Source organism: Somniosus microcephalus, unplaced genomic scaffold (genome assembly GCF_052327205.1).
Source record: "Somniosus microcephalus isolate GS21.2 unplaced genomic scaffold, FLI_Smic_1.0 unresolved_chr2, whole genome shotgun sequence".
NCBI lineage: Eukaryota > Metazoa > Chordata > Chondrichthyes > Squaliformes > Somniosidae > Somniosus > Somniosus microcephalus.
Genome location: NW_028225180.1, coordinates 89,396,193 through 89,414,330, shown reverse-complemented (window position 1 = coordinate 89,414,330; position 18,138 = coordinate 89,396,193).

Here is an 18,138-nt window from a genome sequence, read left to right as displayed (position 1 = left end):
CTGCGGGTACAGTACTCACGCTGCGGGTACAGTACTCACGCTGCGGGTACAGTACTCACGCTGCGGGTACAGTACTCACGCTGCGGGTACAGTACTCACGCTGCGGGTACAGTACTCACGCTGCGGGTACAGTACTCACGCTGCGGGTACAGTACTCACGCTGCGGGTACAGTGACTCACGCTGCGGGTACAGTACTCACGCTGCGGGTACAGTACTCACACTGCGGGTACAGTACTCACGCTGCGGGTACAGTGACTCACGCTGCGGGTACAGTGACTCACGCTGCGGGTACAGTACTCACGCTGCGGGTACAGTACTCACGCTGCGGGTACAGTGACTCACGCTGCGGGTACAATGACTCACGCTGCGGGTACAGTACTCACACTGCGGGTACAGTACTCACGCTGCGGGTACAGTGACTCACGCTGCGGGTACAGTGACTCACGCTGCGGGTACAGTGACTCACGCTGCGGGTACAGTGACTCACGCTGCGGGTACAGTGACTCACGCTGCGGGTACAGTGACTCACGCTGCGGGTACAGTACTCACGCTGCGGGTACAGTACTCACGCTGCGGGTACAGTGACTCACGCTGCGGGTACAGTACTCACGCTGCGGGTACAGTGACTCACGCTGCGGGTACAGTACTCACGCTGCGGGTACAGTACTCACGCTGCGGGTACAGTACTCACGCTGCGGGTACAGTGACTCACGCTGCGGGTACAGTGACTCACGCTGCGGGTACAGTACTCACGCTGCGGGTACAGTACTCACGCTGCGGGTACAGTACTCACGCTGCGGGTACAGTACTCACGCTGCGGGTACAGTACTCACGCTGCGGGTACAGTACTCACGCTGCGGGTACAGTACTCACGCTGCGGGTACAGTACTCACGCAGGGGCAGTGACTCACGCTGCGGGTACAGTACTCACGCTGCGGGTACAGTACTCACGCTGCGGGTACAGTACTCACGCTGCAGGTACAGTACTCACGCTGCGGGTACAGTACTCACGCTGCGGGTACAGTACTCACGCTGCGGGTACAGTACTCACGCTGCGGGTACAGTGACTCACGCTGCAGGTACAGTGACTCGCTGCGGGTACAGTGACTCACGCTGCGGGTACAGTGACTCACGCTGCGGGTACAGTACTCACGCTGCGGGTACAGTACTCACGCTGCGGGTACAGTACTCACGCTGCGGGTACAGTGACTCACGCTGCGGGTACAGTACTCACGCTGCGGGTACAGTACTCACGCTGCGGGTACAGTGACTCACGCTGCAGGTACAGTGACTCACGCTGTGGGTACAGTACTCACACTGCGGGTACAGTGACTCACGCTGCGGGTACAGTACTCACACTGCGGGTACAGTACTCACGCTGCGGGTACAGTACTCACGCTGCGGGTACAGTACTCACGCTGCGGGTACAGTACTCACGCTGCGGGTACAGTACTCACGCTGCGGGTACAGTACTCACGCTGCGGGTACAGTACTCACGCTGCGGGTACAGTACTCACGCTGCGGGTACAGTACTCACGCTGCGGGTACAGTACTCACGCTGCGGGTACAGTACTCACGCTGCGGGTACAGTACTCACGCTGCGGGTACAGTGACTCACACAGGGGCAGTGACTCACGCTGCGGGTACAGTGACTCACGCTGCGGGTACAGTACTCACGCTGCGGGTACAGTGACTCACACAGGGGCAGTGACTCACGCTGCGGGTACAGTACTCACGCTGCGGGTACAGTACTCACGCTGCGGGTACAGTACTCACGCTGCGGGTACAGTGACTCACACAGGGGCAGTGACTCACGCTGCGGGTACAGTGACTCACGCTGCGGGTACAGTACTCACACTGCGGGTACAGTACTCACACAGGGACAGTGACTCACGCTGCGGGTACAGTACTCACACTGCGGGTACAGTACTCACACAGGGACAGTGACTCACGCTGCGGGTACAGTACTCACACTGCGGGTACAGTACTCACACAGGGACAGTGACTCACGCTGCGGGTACAGTACTCACACTGCGGGTACAGTACTCACACAGGGACAGTGACTCACGCTGCGGGTACAGTACTCACACAGGGGCAGTCACGCAGGGGCAGTGACTCACGCAGGGCCGTTTGATTAAACAAACACCACGAGGTCCATTGTGGAATATATTTCCAAGATACTAAGACCAGATAAAGAGGTGGCATTGAATCTTCCAGCCCTGTATTGTCCCCATAAAAAGAGAGGACTTGCATTTATATAGCGCCTTTCCCATCCTCAGGACACCCCAGAGCGCTTCACCCATCACCCCTTGTGCTCGCTGACCTACATTGGCTCCCGGTCCGGCAACACCTCGATTTTAAAATTCTCATCCTTGTTTTCAAATCACTCCGCGGCCTCCTCGCCACCTCCCTATCTCTGTAACCTCCTCCAGCCCCTACAACCCTCCCTATCTCTGTAACCTTCTCCAGCCCCTACACCCCTCCCTATCCCTGTAACCTTCTCCAGCCTCCACACCCCTCCCTATCTCTGTAACCTCCTCCAGCCCCAACAACCCTCCCTATCTCTGCAACGTTCTCCAGCCCCCTACAACCCTCCCTATCTCTGTAACCTCCTCCAGCCCCTACAACCCTCCCTATCTCTGCAACGTTCTCCAGCCCCTACACCCCTCCCTATCTCTGTAACCTCCTCCAGCCCCTACAACCCTCCCTATCTCTGCAACGTTCTCCAGCCCCTACACCCCTCCCTATCTCTGTAACCTTCTCCAGCCTCCACACCCCTCCCTATCTCTGTAACCTTCTCCAGCCTCCACACCCCTCCCTATCTCTGTAACCTTCTCCAGCCCCTACAACCCTCCCTATCTCTGTAACCTCCTCCAGCCCCTACAACCCTCCCTATCTCTGTAACCTCCTCCAGCCCCTACACCCCTCCCTATCTCTGTAACCTTCTCCAGCCCCTACAACCCTCCCTATCTCTGTAACCTCCTCCAGCCCCTACACCCCTCCCTATCTCTGTAACCTCCTCCAGCCCCTACACCCCTCCCTATCTCTGTAACCTCCTCCAGCCCCTACAACCCTCCCTATCTCTGTAACCTCCTCCAGCCCCTACAACCCTCCCTATCTCTGTAACCTCCTCCAGCCCCTACAACCCTCCCTATCTCTGTAACCTCCTCCAGCCTCTACAACCCTCCCTATCTCTGTAACCTCCTCCAGCCCCTACAACCCTCCCTATCTCTGTAACCTCCTCCAGCCCCTACAACCCTCCCTATCTCTGTAACCTCCTCCAGCCCCTACACCCATCCCTATCTCTGTAACCTCCTCCAGCCCCTACACCCATCCCTATCTCTGTAACCTCCACCAGCCCCCTACAACCCTCCCTATCTCTGTAACCTCCTCCAGCCCCTACAACCCTCCCTATCTCTGTAACCTCCTCCAGCCCCTACAACCCTCCCTATCTCTGTAACCTCCTCCAGCCCCTACAACCCTCCCTATCTCTGTAACCTCCTCCAGCCTCTACAACCCTCCCTATCTCTGTAACCTCCTCCAGCCCCTACAACCCTCCCTATCTCTGTAACCTCCTCCAGCCCCTACAACCCTCCCTATCTCTGTAACCTCCTCCAGCCCCTACACCCATCCCTATCTCTGTAACCTCCTCCAGCCCCTACAACCCTCCCTATCTCTGTAACCTCCTCCAGCCCCTACAACCCTCCCTATCTCTGTAACCTCCTCCAGCCCCTACACCCCTCCCTATCTCAGTAAGCTCCTCCAGCCCCTACAACCCTCCCTATCTCTGTAACCTTCTCCAGCCCTACAACTCTCCCAATCTCTGTAACCTCCTCCAGCCCTACAACCCTCCCTATCTCTGTAACCTCCTCCAGCCCCTACAACCCTCCCTATCTCTGTAACCTCCTCCAGCCCCTACAACCCTCCCTATCTCTGTAACCTCCTCCAGCCCTACAACCCTCCCTATCTCTGTAACCTCCTCCAGCCCTACAACCCTCCCTATCTCTGTAATCTCCTCCAGCCCTACAACCCTCCCTATCTCTGTAACCTCCTCCAGCCCCTACAACCCTCCCTATCTCTGTAACCTCCTCCAGCCCTACAACCCTCCCTATCTCTGTAACCTCCTCCAGCCCCTACAACCCTCCCTATCTCTGTAACCTCCTCCAGCCCTACAACCCTCCCTATCTCTGTAACCTCCTCCAGCCCCTACAACCCTCCCTATCTCTGTAACCTCCTCCAGCCCTACAACCCTCCCTATCTCTGTAACCTCCTCCAGCCCCTACAACCCTCCCTATCTCTGTAACCTCCTCCAGCCCTACAACCCTCCGAGATCTCTGCGCTCCTCCAATTCTGGCCTCTTGCACATCCCCCGATTTCCATCGCTCCACCATTGGCGGCCGTGCCTTCAGCCGCCTGGGCCCCGAGCTCTGGAATTCCCTCCCTAAACCCCTCCGCCTCTCTCTCCTCCTTTAAGACGCTCCTTAAAACCGACCTCTTTGACCCAGCTTTTGGTCGCCTGTCCTGATATCTCCTGATGTGGCTCGGGGTCTGATTTTTTTTGATTTACGCTCCTGTGAAGCACCCTGGGACTTTTTACTGTGTTAAAGGCGCTGTGTAAATATATCACAACCAATGAACTACTTTCATAGTGTAGACACAGTTGGAATGTAGGGAAACGTGGCAGCCCCGGGAAGCCCCAAAAACAGCAAGTGAAATGACAGACCAGTTACATCAGTGATGATCTGATTGAATGGCGGAACCGGCTTGAGGGGCTGAATGGTGGTGTTGTTTGAGTGATTAATGAGAACTGCTCTTTATCCACTAGTGGCCGGGGGATCTTTTACCTACACCTGGGTTTAACGTCTCATTTGAAAGACGCCACCTCCGACAGTGCGGCGCTCCCTCAGTACTGCCCCTCCGACAGTGCGGCGCTTCCTCAGTACTGCCCCTCCGACAGTGCGGCGCTCCCTCAGTACTGCCCCTCCGACAGTGCAGCGCTCCCTCAGTACTGCCCCTCCGACAGTGCGGCGCTCCCTCAGTACTGCCGCTCCGACAGTGCGGCGCTCCCTCAGTACTGCCCCTCCGACAGTGCGGCACTCCCTCAATACCGCCCCTCCGACAGTGCGGCGCTCCCTCAGTACTGCCCCTCCGACAGTGCGTTGCTCCCTCAGTACTGCCCCTCCGACAGTGCGGCGCTCCCTCAGTACTGCCCCTCCGACAGTGCGGCACTCCCTCAGTACTGCCCCTCCGACAGTGCGGCGCTCCCTCAGTACTGCCCTTCCAACAGTGCAGCGCTCCCTCAGTACTGCCCCTCCGACAGTGCGGCGCTCTCTCAGTACTGCCCCTCCGACAGTGCGGCACTCCCTCAATACCGCCCCTCCGACAGTGCGGCGCTCCCTCAGTACTGCCCCTCCGACAGTGCGGCACTCCCTCAATACCGCCCCTCCGACAGTGCGGCGCTCCCTCAGTACTGCCCCTCCGACAGTGCGTCGCTCCCTCAGCACATCCCCTCCGACAGTGCGGCGCTCCCTCAGTACTGCCCCTCCGACAGTGCGGCGCTCCCTCAGTACTGCCCCTCCGACAGTGCGGCACTCCCTCAGTACTGCCCCTCCGACAGTGCGGCGCTCCCTCAGTACTGCCCCTCCGACAGTGCGGCACTCCCTCAATACCGCCCCTCCGACAGTGCGGCGCTCCATCAGTACTGCCCCTCCGACAGTGCGGCGCTCCCTCAGTACTGCCCCTCCGACAGTGCGGCACTCCCTCAATACCGCCCCTCCGACAGTGCGGCGCTCCATCAGTACTGCCCTTCCGACAGTGCGGCACTCCCTCAAAACTGCCCCTCCGACAGTGCGGTGCTCCCTCAGTACTGCCCCTCCGACAGTGCGTTGCTCCCTCAGTACTGCCCCTCCGACAGTGCGGCGCTCCCTCAGTACTGCCCCTCCGACAGTGCGGCACTCCCTCAGTACTGCCCCTCCGACAGTGCGGCGCTCCCTCAGTACTGCCCTTCCGACAGTGCGGCGCTCCCTCAGTACTGCCCCTCCGACAGTGCGGCGCTCTCTCAGTACTGCCCCGCCGACAGTGCGGCACTCCCTCAATACCGCCCCTCCGACAGTGCGGCGCTCCCTCAGTACTGCCCCTCCGACAGTGCGGCACTCCCTCAATACCGCCCCTCCGACAGTGCGGCGCTCCCTCAGTACTGCCCCTCCGACAGTGCGTCGCTCCCTCAGTACATCCCCTCCGACAGTGCGGCGCTCCCTCAGTACTGCCCCTCCGACAGTGCGGCGCTCCCTCAGTACTGCCCCTCCGACAGTGCGGCGCTCCCTCAGTACTGCCCCTCCGACAGTGCGTCGCTCCCTCAGTACTGCCCCTCCGACAGTGCGGCGCTCCCTCAGTACTGCCCCTCCGACAGTGCGGCGCTCCCTCAGTACTGCCCCTCCGACAGTGCGTCGCTCCCTCAGTACTGCCCCTCCGACAGTGCGTCGCTCCCTCAGTACTGCCCCTCCGACAGTGCGGCGCTCCCTCAGTACTGCCCCTGCGACAGTGCGGCGCTCCCTCAGTACTGCCCCTCCGACAGTGCGGCGCTCCCTCAGTACTGCCCCTCCGACAGTGCGGCGCTCCCTCAGTACTGCCCCTCCGACAGTGCGGCGCTCTCTCAGTACTGCCCCTCCGACAGTGCGGCACTCCCTCAATACCGCCCCTCCGACAGTGCGGCGCTCCCTCAGTACTGCCCCTCCGACAGTGCGACACTCCCTCAATACCGCCCCTCCGACAGTGCGGCGCTCCCTCAGTACTGCCCCCCGACAGTGCGTCGCTCCCTAAGTACATCCCCTCCGACAGTGCGGCGCTCCCTCAGTACTGCCCCTCCGACAGTGCGTCGCTCCCTCAGTACTGCCCCTCCGACAGTGCGGCGCTCCCTCAGTACCGCCCCTCCAACAGTGCGGCGCTCCCTCAGTACTTCCCCTCCGACAGTGCGTCGCTGCCTCAGTACTGCCCCTCCGACAGTGCGGCGCTCCCTCAGTACTTCCCCTCCGACAGTGCGGCGCTCCCTCAGTACATCCCCTCCGACAGTGCGGCGCTCCCTCAGTACCGCCCCTCCGACAGTGCGGCGCTCCCTCAGTACATGCCCTCCGACAGTGCGGCGCTCCCTCAGTACTGCCCCTCCGACAGTGCGGCGCTCCCTCAGTACTGCCCCTCCGACAGTGCGGCGCTCCCTCAGTACTGCCCCTCCGACAGTGCGGCACTCCCTCAGTACTGCCCCTCCGACAGTGCGGCGCTCCCTCAGTACTGCCCCTCCGACAGTGCGGCGCTCCCTCAGTACTGCCCCTCCGACAGTGCGGCACTCCTTCAGTACCGCCCCTCGACAGTGCGGCACTCCCTCAGTACTGCCCCTCCGACAGTGCGGCGCTCCCTCAGTACTGCCCCTCCGACAGTGCGGCGCTCCTTCAGTACTGACCCTCCGACAGTGCGGAGCTCCCTCAGTACTGCCCTCCGACAGTGCGGCGCTCCCTCGGTACTGCCCCTCTGACAGTGCGGCGCTCCCTCAGTACTGCCCCTCCGACAATGCGGCCCTCCCTCAGTACTGCCCCTCCGACAGTGCGGCGCTCCCTCAGTACTGCCCCTCCGACAGTGCGGCGCTCCCTCAGTACTGCCCCTCCGACAGTGCAGCGCTCCCTCAGTACTGCCCCTCCGACAGTGCAGCGCTCCCTCAGTACTGCCCCTCCGACAGTGCGGCGCTCCCTCAGTACTGCCCCTCCGACAGTGCGGCGCTCCCTCAGTACTGGCCCTCCGACAGTGCGGCACTCCCTCAGCACTGCCCAGCTGGGCTCAGTAAGCAGTGATTGAAGCTGTGAGCCTCTGGTCAGACTGGCCCAGTAATGGGCGATACAGTTAACCCTAACAGAGACGACACAGTAAACTCACTTGCTTGATTCCTGGGATGAAAGGGTTTGAATTGACTAGGCCGATACTCTCTGGAGTTTAGAAGAATGAGAGGTGATCTCATTGAAACATACAAGATTCTGAGGGGGATTGACAGGGTAGATGCTGAGAGGTTGTTTCCCCATCAAATCAAATCAAATCAAATCAAATCAACTTTTATTGTCATTGTTAGTGCACAAGTGCAGTACAACGAAATGTAGGCTTGCGGCTCCCGAGAGTGTACACTTAGATTAAGACACCCCTGGATGGAGAATCTCGAACCAGGGGTCACAGTCTCAGAATAAGGGGTCGGCCATTTAGGACTGAGATGAGGAGGAATTTCTTCACTCAGAGGGTGGTGAATCTTTGGAATTCTCTAATCTAGGAGGCTGAGTCGTTGAGTATATTCAAGGCTCAGATCGATAGACCTTTGGACTCTGGAGGAATCGAGAGATATGGGGATTGGGCGGGAAAGTGGAGTTGAGGTTGAAGTTCAGCCATGATCTTATTGAATGGCGGAGCAGGCTCGAGGGGCCGAATGGCCGACTCCTGATCCTAATTCCTACGTTCTTACTCCCACCCATTAAGGATGAGCAAACAGTGACCTACAGGAGAACCAGACCCTCTCACACTTTGCCTTTTTTTGAGCTAATTCTAGTTGGTTGTTTTTCCCTCCCCCAAGAGGTTTTCGCGTTTTATCATTCTGCCCGTCACTGCGCGACCTTTTGTCAGGCTTTGAGGTTCGATAGAAATTCTTATTTTTTGAACCGTTGATTGTGGAGTTTATCTCTGTGCGGGTCAAAGGTGAAGGTTCACCTCCAACTGGGCAAACACGATGGCAGCGTCCTTTGTTTGTTGTGCTCGAGGTCACTGAACCATTCCGGTGCAGAGGTCCGATACAGACCCTCCGCTCCACCAAATCTTTCTTCATTTAACCGCGTCATGCCTCGCTCCCCCATAGGCGCCAACTCTGGCCTGGGGCGGGGAGTGGTGGGGGTGGGGGTGGGTGTTTCGGGTTCCCTGATGGGCACTCCTCGGGTCCGTTCTTCCTGCGCGAGCCTGGGCAGTGAGTGTCAGGGGGCTATTTGACCCGCGGAGGGGCCACGGCTGATTCTTGCCCTCACCCAATCTCCGCGACGCACCATTGTGCCCGGTTTCGGGCTCCCGTTGTCGATCGACAGAAGCAAGACTCCCGTTTCTCCCCCCAGCCTTTCACCACCTCAGGACGTCCCAAAGCGATTCACAGCCAATGAAGTACTTTTTTTGAAGTGTGGTCATTGTTGTAATGTGGGAAACGCGGCAGCTAATTTGCGCACAGCAAGCTCCCACAAACAGCAATGTGATAATGACCAGATCATCTCTTTCAGTGATGTTGGTTGAGGGATAAATATTGGCCCCAGGACACCGGGGAGAACTCCCCCTGCTCTTCCAATAGTGGCCGTGGGATCTTTTACATCCACCTGAGAGGGCAGACGGGGCCTCAGCCTGTGCTCAAGTCTCTGGAGTGGGGCTCGAACCCACGACCTTCTGACTCCGAGAGCAGAGAGAGAGAGAGAGAGCGCTACCCACTGAGCCACGGCAGGTGAAGCAAAGCGCCGAGAGGGACCTGATGGGCCGAAGGGCCCGTTCCTGTGCTCGAACAGTCCTGGAATCAGTGAGCACTGGATATTGACGGCAGGCGGTGTCCCTGCCAAGCTCCCCCGTCTCCCGCCCAGCCGTGCCCAGGCTCATGGTGGCACAGCCCAGGCTCAGGAAGGACGGGTACCTGCACCCACCCACCAGACCGCGAAAGGAATTCTGGCCATTCTGTACTTAACCGAACCCGGCCCTCGGAAAACTGACGGGATCAGGAGCAGCGCTGGGTTTACACATGGCCCGATTTTATTGAAGTAAATGGGCTGTATGATTCGGCGGGGTGTCAAACCCACGTTCCATCAGATCCCATGGATTCCCCGTCCGGTGAATCTTTGAAGGCAATGATACTTTGTGCTGGGAGTGTTTGATGGGACAGTGTAGAGGGAGCTTTACTCTGTATCTAACCCGTGCTGTACCTGCCCTGGGAGTATTTGATGGGACAGTGTAGAGGGAGCTTTACTCTGTATCTAACCCGTGCTGTACCTGCCCTGGGAGTATTTGATGGGACAGTGTAGAGGGAGCTTTACTCTGTATCTAACCCGTGCTGTACCTGCCCTGGGAGTGTTTGATGGGACAGTGTAGAGGAAGCTTTACTCTGTATCTAACCCGTGCTGTACCTGCCCTGGGAGTGTTTGATGGGACAGTGTAGAGGGAGCTTTACTCTGTATCTAACCCGTGCTGTACCTGCCCTGGGAGTGTTTGATGGGACAGTGTAGAGGGAGCTTTACTCTGTATCTAACCCGTGCTGTACCTGCCCTGGGAGTGTTTGATGGGACAGTGTAGAGGGAGCTTTACTCTGTATCTAACCCGTGCTGTACCTGCCCTGGGAGTGTTTGATGGGAGAGTGTAGAGGGAGCTTTACTCTGTATCTAACCCGTGCTGTACCTGCCCTGGGAGTGTTTGATGGGACAGTGTAGAGGGAGCTTTACTCTGTACCTAACCCGTGCTGTACCTGCCCTGGGAGTGTTTGATGGGAGAGTGTAGAGGGAGCTTTACTCTGTATCTAACCCGTGTTGTACCTGCCCCTGGGAGTGTTTGATGGGACAGTGTAGAGGGAGCTTTACTCTGTATCTAACCCATGCTGTACCTGCCCTGGGAGTGTTTGATGGGACAGTGTAGAGGGAGCTTTACTCTGTATCTAACCCGTGCTGTACCTGCCCTGGGAGTGTTTGATGGGACAGTGTAGAGTGAGCTTTACTCTGTATCTAACCCGTGCTGTACCTGCCCTGGGAGTGTTTGATGGGACAGTGTAGAGGGAGCTTTACTCTATATCTAACCCGTGCTGTACCTGCCCTGGGAGTGTTTGATGGGACAGTGTAGAGGGAGCTTTACTCTGTATCTAACCCGTGCTGTACCTGCCCTGGGAGTGTTTGATGGGACAGTGTAGAGGGAGCTTTACTCTGTATCTAACCCGTGCTGTACCTGCCCTGGGAGTGTTTGATGGGACAAGTGTAGAGGGAGCTTTACTCTGTATCTCACCTGTGTCCTCCTTGACCTCTCTGTTCCTCTGATATTGACCATCCCCGATTTCCATCGCTCCACCATTGGCGGCCGTGCCTTCAGCCGCCTGGGCCCCGAGCTCTGGAATTCCCTCTCTAAAACCGCTCCGCCTCTCTCTCCTTATTTAAGACGCTTCTTAAAACCGACCTCTTTGACCAATCTTTCGGCCATCTGTCCTAATATTATGTGGCTCGGTGTCAAATTGTGTCTGATTCACACTCCTCTGAAGCGCCTTGGGACGTGTTTACTACGTTAAAGGCGCGGTCTAAATGTTGTTTTAGCCCGTCTCTCACCTTTATGTCAGGAGTGGGCCTTTGGCGTAGCGGTAGCATCCCCGCTGCTGGGCCAGGAGGCGTAGGGTTTCGAACCCCGCTCCAGACAGTCCCGGCAAGTGGAGTCGGAGCTCCGGCTCTAAATTCTGGGTTGACATCCAGCGGGATACTTGCGTCCGTGGGTGTGGGTGGCCCCCCCCCCCTCGTATGGGTTGTGGGAGCCCGTAAAACCCTCCCGCCATAGGACTAACCACCCTAATGGCTGGTACGAAGATGGCTACGGTCACGGAAGGAGCGTTAATCGCGGCCAGAAATCCTTCCACCACTTCATACAGTTCCCCAAAGGGAACAGTATGAAGACACGTACGACAACGACCTTTATGTCATAACGGACGGTGATGAGAAGGGCTGAGTATGCGATTCTGGTTCTAGACTGGTTCGTATCCAATGAGATGGAGCCCTCATACGGAAGTTATACCACTTGCTGCGTGACACTGCAATACCCGGAGAAAACGGAGCTCTGCCACTTAGCTCACTCAAGACCAGCTACATATGGTAGTACACTTGCCTCTGAGTCAGAAGGTTGTGGGTTCGAGGCCCACTCCAGAGACTTGAGCCCCATAATCTAGGGCGACACTCCCAGTGCAGTACTGAGGGAGCGCCGCACTGTCGGAGGGGCAGTTCTGAGGGAGCGCCGCACTGTCGGAGGGGCAGTTCTGAGGGAGCGCCGCACTGTCGGAGGGGCAGTACTGAGGGAGTGCTGCACTGTCGGAGGGGCAGTACTGAGGGAGTGCCGCACTGTCGGAGGGGAGTACTGAGGGAGCGCCGCACTGTCAGAGGGGCAGTACTGAGGGAGAGCCGCACTGCCGGAGGGGCAGTACTGAGGGAATGCCGCACTGTCAGAGGGGCAGTACTGAGGGAGCGCCGCACTGTCGGAGGGGCTGTACTGAGGGAATGCTGCACTGTTGGAGTGGCAGTACTGAGGTAGCGCCGCATTGTCGGAGAGGCAGTACTGAGGGAGTGCCGCACTGTCGGAGCAGCTGTACCGAGGGAGTGCCGCACTGTCAGAGGGCAGTGCTGAGGGAGCGCCGCACTGTTGGAGGGTTGTACTGAGGGAGCGCCGCACTGTCGGAGGGGTAGTACTGAGGGAGCGTCGCTCTGTCGGAGGGGCGGTACTGAGGGAGCGCCGCACTGTCGGAGGGGCAGTACTGAGGGAGCGCCGCACTGTCGGAGGGGCGGTACTGAGGGAGCGCCGCACTGTCGGAGGGGGCAGTACTGAGGGAGCAACCGCACTGTCGGAAGGGCAGTACTGAGGGAGCGCCGCACTGTCAGAGGGGCAGTTCTGAGGGAGCGCCGCACTGTCGGAGGGGCAGTACTGAGGGAGCACCGCACTGTCGGAGGGGCAGTACTGAGGGAGCACCGCACTGTCAGAGGGGCAGTACTGAGGGAGCGCCGCACTGTCGGAGGGGCAGTACTGAGGGAGCGCCGCACTGTCGGAGGTGCCGTCAAACCGAGGCCCTGTCTGCCCTCTGAGATGGATGTAAAAAGATCCCACGGCCACAATTGAAAGAAGAGCAGGGGGAGTTCTCCCCGGTGTCCTGGGGCCAATATTTATCCCTCAACCAACATCACTAAAACAGATGATCCGGTCATTATCACATTGCTGTTTGTGGGAGGTTGCTGTGCGCAAATTGGCTGCCGCGTTTCCCACATTACAACAGTGAGCACACTTCAAAAAAAGTACTTCATTGGCTGTGAAGCGCTGTGGGACGTCCTGAGGTGGTGAGAGTCGTGGGAGAAATGGGAATCTCTTTCATGCAAGTCGAAAGTGCTTTGTGGCTCGGTAACCCACGTCACTCCATTGCCAATCTGCGGAAATAATGATTCGTTTTCGTTTCTCGCCCGTTTTAACTCCGCACTTTCAACAAATTCCTTCCACAGAGCGAGAGGTGGGCAGACATCGATTTAATTGCAAAGTAAAGCATTGCGAGACAGAACACCGACAAGTCCCAGCCTCTTCCGATCGGCCCCGGCTGCAAGCGAGGAGCTCGTCCATTGTGCTTATTTTGCTGAATCTCTGCGGGGTTTCTGTTTGCCCCAGCTTGTTCCCTCCCCGCGTCACCCCCACAGGCATTGACTCCCACTGGCACCTCACCCAGGTGGTCCATGTGTCAGCTCTGACAGTGCGGGGGCCAGCGGACAGCCATTGCAATCCCAGCCTCTCGTTGCCCAGTGTCCGCGCACTGCTCCGATGCTTTGGACCGCGAGCAGGTGTTGGATTGCTGGTCGATTCTTCCCACCACACTCCGGAGCCTGGACTCCGAGGCCAATCGTAAGCCCCCCTCTTGCTATCCCAGCTCACAGAAGCTAACTCGGCACAGACTTAGGGCTGTACCTGGGGCCTTCCTCGCCTTCAATGGACGACACCACAACCGAGAGGTTACAACTATCAGGAAAGATTGAACAGGCTGGGGCTCTTTTCTCTAGAACAGAGAAGGCTGAGGGGAGACCTGATCGAGGTCTTTAAAATGATGAAGGGGTTCGATAGGGTAGACGTAGAGAAGATGTTTCCGCTTGTGGGGGAGACCAGAACTAGGGGCCATCAATATAAGATCGTCACTAATAAATCCAATCGGGAATTCAGGAGAAACTTCTTTACCCAGAGAGTGGGGAGAATGTGGAACTCGCTCCCACAGGGAGTGGTGGAGGCGAATAGCAGAGATGCATTTAAGGGGAAGCTGGATAAACACACGAGGGAGAAAGGAATAGAAGGATCTGCTGATGGGGTGAGATGAAGAGGGGTGGGAGGAGGCTCGAGTGGAGCAGGAACACCGGCACGGAGCTGTGGGGCCCAATGGCCTGTGTCTGTGCCGTACGCTCTAGGAATGGTCATTGAGCCAGCCCTGAGCTCTTGAGGTTCAGTCCGGGCAATGGATCACACACACATCTGAACTAATCCTGGCAAGAACTCTTCCAGGTCGGACAGGGCGAGCAAACCTCTTCAGAGCAGAGCCCGGGACGCTAGCGCAGTGGGCTTTGCGGCCTCCTGCCACCGCGGGTTTGGGCGGGACGGTGGTTTTTTTATTTTTAATTCACTATTTGCAAACAGGAAATATGTGTGAGGTCGACCCTTACTTCCGAGGGGGGGGGTGGGTTCAAAGTGCAGCCAGAGGCGAGGTCGCCGGTCAATCATTGGCTCGGGCCTCAGCTCTGGGCAGTCTTGAAGCCAAGGCCGCTAGGTTGTGCCAGTCGATTATTTACATTCGGGAGCCCCTCAGATAAGAATTAAGACTGACCTTAGGTCCACTGGGACAGCGCTTGCATACCAGGGATCTGGTGAAGGGACAACATAACTCAGTCATGCACCACCCACCCCCCCCACCCCCGTCCCACCCCACCCCCCCGAATCTCATTGAAACACCTAATCCTACTGGTAGTGGGAGAGCAAGAGAGTTATCTGTGATGCACTCCACGGTCAAATAGCCTGCGGATGCTCATTAAGGCTCGCGCATGAGTTTTCCATTTCAGTGAGGCGGCGTGGAATCTGTAACGCCAGTGAGAGACATCGCCCTGGGAGACGGCAGGTAACAGCAAAACACTGTGGTCATGGAATCTCCGCCAAGCCCGATGCTGGGTGGGCAACAGATTGTTGGCATCAAGGAGCCGTTTCAGTCCCTCACTCAATTGTGTTTTTATCCAATTTCCTTCCCCCCCCCTCTCTCTCTCCCGAAGGTGCCGACTCTCGCTGGGTTCGGAGTTCAGTGAGTGCCGGTCACCCCGCCACCCCTCTCTCTCTCTCTCTCTCTCCCGAAGGCGCCGACTCTCGCTGGGTTCGGAGTTCAGCGAGTGCCGGTCACCCCGCCACCCCTCTCTCTCTCTCTCTCTCTCCCGAAGGTGCCGACTCTCGCTGGGTTCGGAGTTCAGCGAGTGCCGGTCACCCCGCCACCCCTCTCTCTCTCTCTCTCTCTCTCCCGAAGGTGCCGACTCTCGCTGGGTTCGGAGTTCAGCGAGTGCCGGTCACCCCGCCACCCCTCTCTCTCTCTCTCTCCCGAAGGTGCCGACTCTCGCTGGGTTCGGAGTTCAGCGAGTGCCGGTCACCCCGCCACCCCTCTCTCTCTCTCTCTCTCTCTCCCGAAGGTGCCGACTCTCGCTGGGTTCGGAGTTCAGCGAGTGCCGGTCACCCCGCCACCCCTCTCTCTCTCTCTCTCCCGAAGGCGCCGACTCTCGCTGGGTTCGGAGTTCAGCGAGTGCCGGTCACCCCGCCACCCCTCTCTCTCTCTCTCTCTCTCCCGAAGGTGCCGACTCTCGCTGGGTTCGGAGTTCAGTGAGTGCCGGTCACCCCGCCACCCCTCTCTCTCTCTCTCTCTCTCCCGAAGGTGCCGACTCTCGCTGGGTTCGGAGTTCAGTGAGTGCCGGTCACCCCGCCACCCCTCTCTCTCTCTCTCTCTCTCCCGAAGGCGCCGACTCTCGCTGGGTTCGGAGTTCAGCGAGTGCCGGTCACCCCGCCACCCCTCTCTCTCTCTCTCTCTCTCCCGAAGGTGCCGACTCTCGCTGGGTTCGGAGTTCAGCGAGTGCCGGTCACCCCGCCACCCCTCTCTCTCTCTCTCTCTCTCCCGAAGGTGCCGACTCTCGCTGGGTTCGGAGTTCAGCGAGTGCCGGTCACCCCGCCACCCCTCTCTCTCTCTCTCTCTCTCCCGAAGGTGCCGACTCTCGCTGGGTTCGGAGTTCAGCGAGTGCCGGTCACCCCGCCACCCCTCTCTCTCTCTCTCTCCCGAAGGCGCCGACTCTCGCTGGGTTCGGAGTTCAGCGAGTGCCGGTCACCCCGCCACCCCTCTCTCTCTCTCTCTCTCTCCCGAAGGTGCCGACTCTCGCTGGGTTCGGAGTTCAGTGAGTGCCGGTCACCCCGCCACCCCTCTCTCTCTCTCTCTCTCTCCCGAAGGTGCCGACTCTCGCTGGGTTCGGAGTTCAGTGAGTGCCGGTCACCCCGCCACCCCTCTCTCTCTCTCTCTCTCTCCCGAAGGCGCCGACTCTCGCTGGGTTCGGAGTTCAGCGAGTGCCGGTCACCCCGCCACCCCTCTCTCTCTCTCTCTCTCTCCCGAAGGTGCCGACTCTCGCTGGGTTCGGAGTTCAGCGAGTGCCGGTCACCCCGCCACCCCTCTCTCTCTCTCTCTCTCTCCCGAAGGTGCCGACTCTCGCTGGGTTCGGAGTTCAGCGAGTGCCGGTCACCCCGCCACCCCTCTCTCTCTCTCTCTCTCTCCCGAAGGTGCCGACTCTCGCTGGGTTCGGAGTTCAGCGAGTGCCGGTCACCCCGCCACCCCTCTCTCTCTCTCTCTCTCTCTCCCGAAGGCGCCGACTCTCGCTGGGTTCGGAGTTCAGCGAGTGCCGGTCACCCCGCCACCCCTCTCTCTCTCTCTCTCTCTCCCGAAGGTGCCGACTCTCGCTGGGTTCGGAGTTCAGCGAGTGCTGGTCACCCCGCCACCCGCTCTCCTCCCCACCATGACCCCTCCCCTTGTGCAAGGAGCCCCAGAGAGTGAGCGTCGGCAGTCTATTCAACCGGGGGAGGCCGTCGGAGCCAAACCTGACCCTGTCCTCGACTTGGGCCCACACACCCGCCCTTAGGGGGTGGAGAGATTGGGTCGATTGGGCTTATACTCGCTGGAGTTTAGAAGAATGAGAGGGGATCTCATTGAAACTTATAAAATTCTAACAGGACTGGACAGACTGGATGCAGGAAGGATGTTCCCGATGGTCGGGGAGTCCAGAACCAGGGGTCACAGTCTAAGGATAAGGGGTAAGCCATTTAGGACTGAGATGAGGAGGAATTTCTTCACCCAGAGAGTGGTGAACCTGTGGAATTCTCTACCACAGAAGGCAGTGGAGGCCAATTCATTAAATATATTCAAGAAGGAGTTGGATATATTTCTTAAGGCTAAAGGGATCAAGGGATATGGGGAGAAGGCAGGGACCGGGTACTGAATTTGGATGATCAGCCATGATCTCATTGAACAGCGGAGCAGGCTCGAGGGGCCGAATGGCCGACTCCTGCTCCTATCTTCTATGTGTCTATGTTTCTATAGGCAGAGGCCACTGGAATTTAAGACCGCTATCAGCACGTCTTTGCGGCCGTGCGATCGACACGTGGAGTGGGGCTTGCAGGTCGAGTAGCGGTGGGGAAAAAACCTCGGAACCATTTCAGGAACAGCTGGATGGTGGTTGGGAGCGGGGAGCAGAAACGCAGGGTCTTTCCGAACGGATGGAGTAAGATGGGCCGAATGTCCGTATTCATCCATAGTTATCAGGATTGGCAACGCTCGCTGATTTCTCCCTCAACAATCTCAGCACTGGCCAGAGATGGAACCGTCCTTGCTCCGTATATCTCGGGGAGTAAACGACCTGAACCACGGAGGGACCCCAATGTCCACAGGTGAGGAAGTTGTGCTCCAACCTGTACAAAGCCCCGGTTAGACCACATACTGTCAGCAGTTCTGGGCACCCCTCCTTGGAAAGGATGTACCGGGCCTCGGAGGGAGGGCAGCGCAGATTGACCAGAACGTTACCGGGTCTCCACGGGTTAGACTATGAGGAGAGATTCCACAAACTCGGCTTGTGTTCCCTGGAATATAGCAGGTTAAGGGGGGATTTGATTGAGGTGTTTAGGATTTTGAAAGGAATTGATGGGGTGGATGGAGAGAAAGTGTTTCCGCTGGTGGGGGCGGGGGGGGGTCTAGGACAAGGGGGCAGAACCTTAAAATCAGAGCCAGGCTGTTCAGGAGAGAAGTTGGGAAACGTTTCTTCACACAAAGGGTGGTGGAA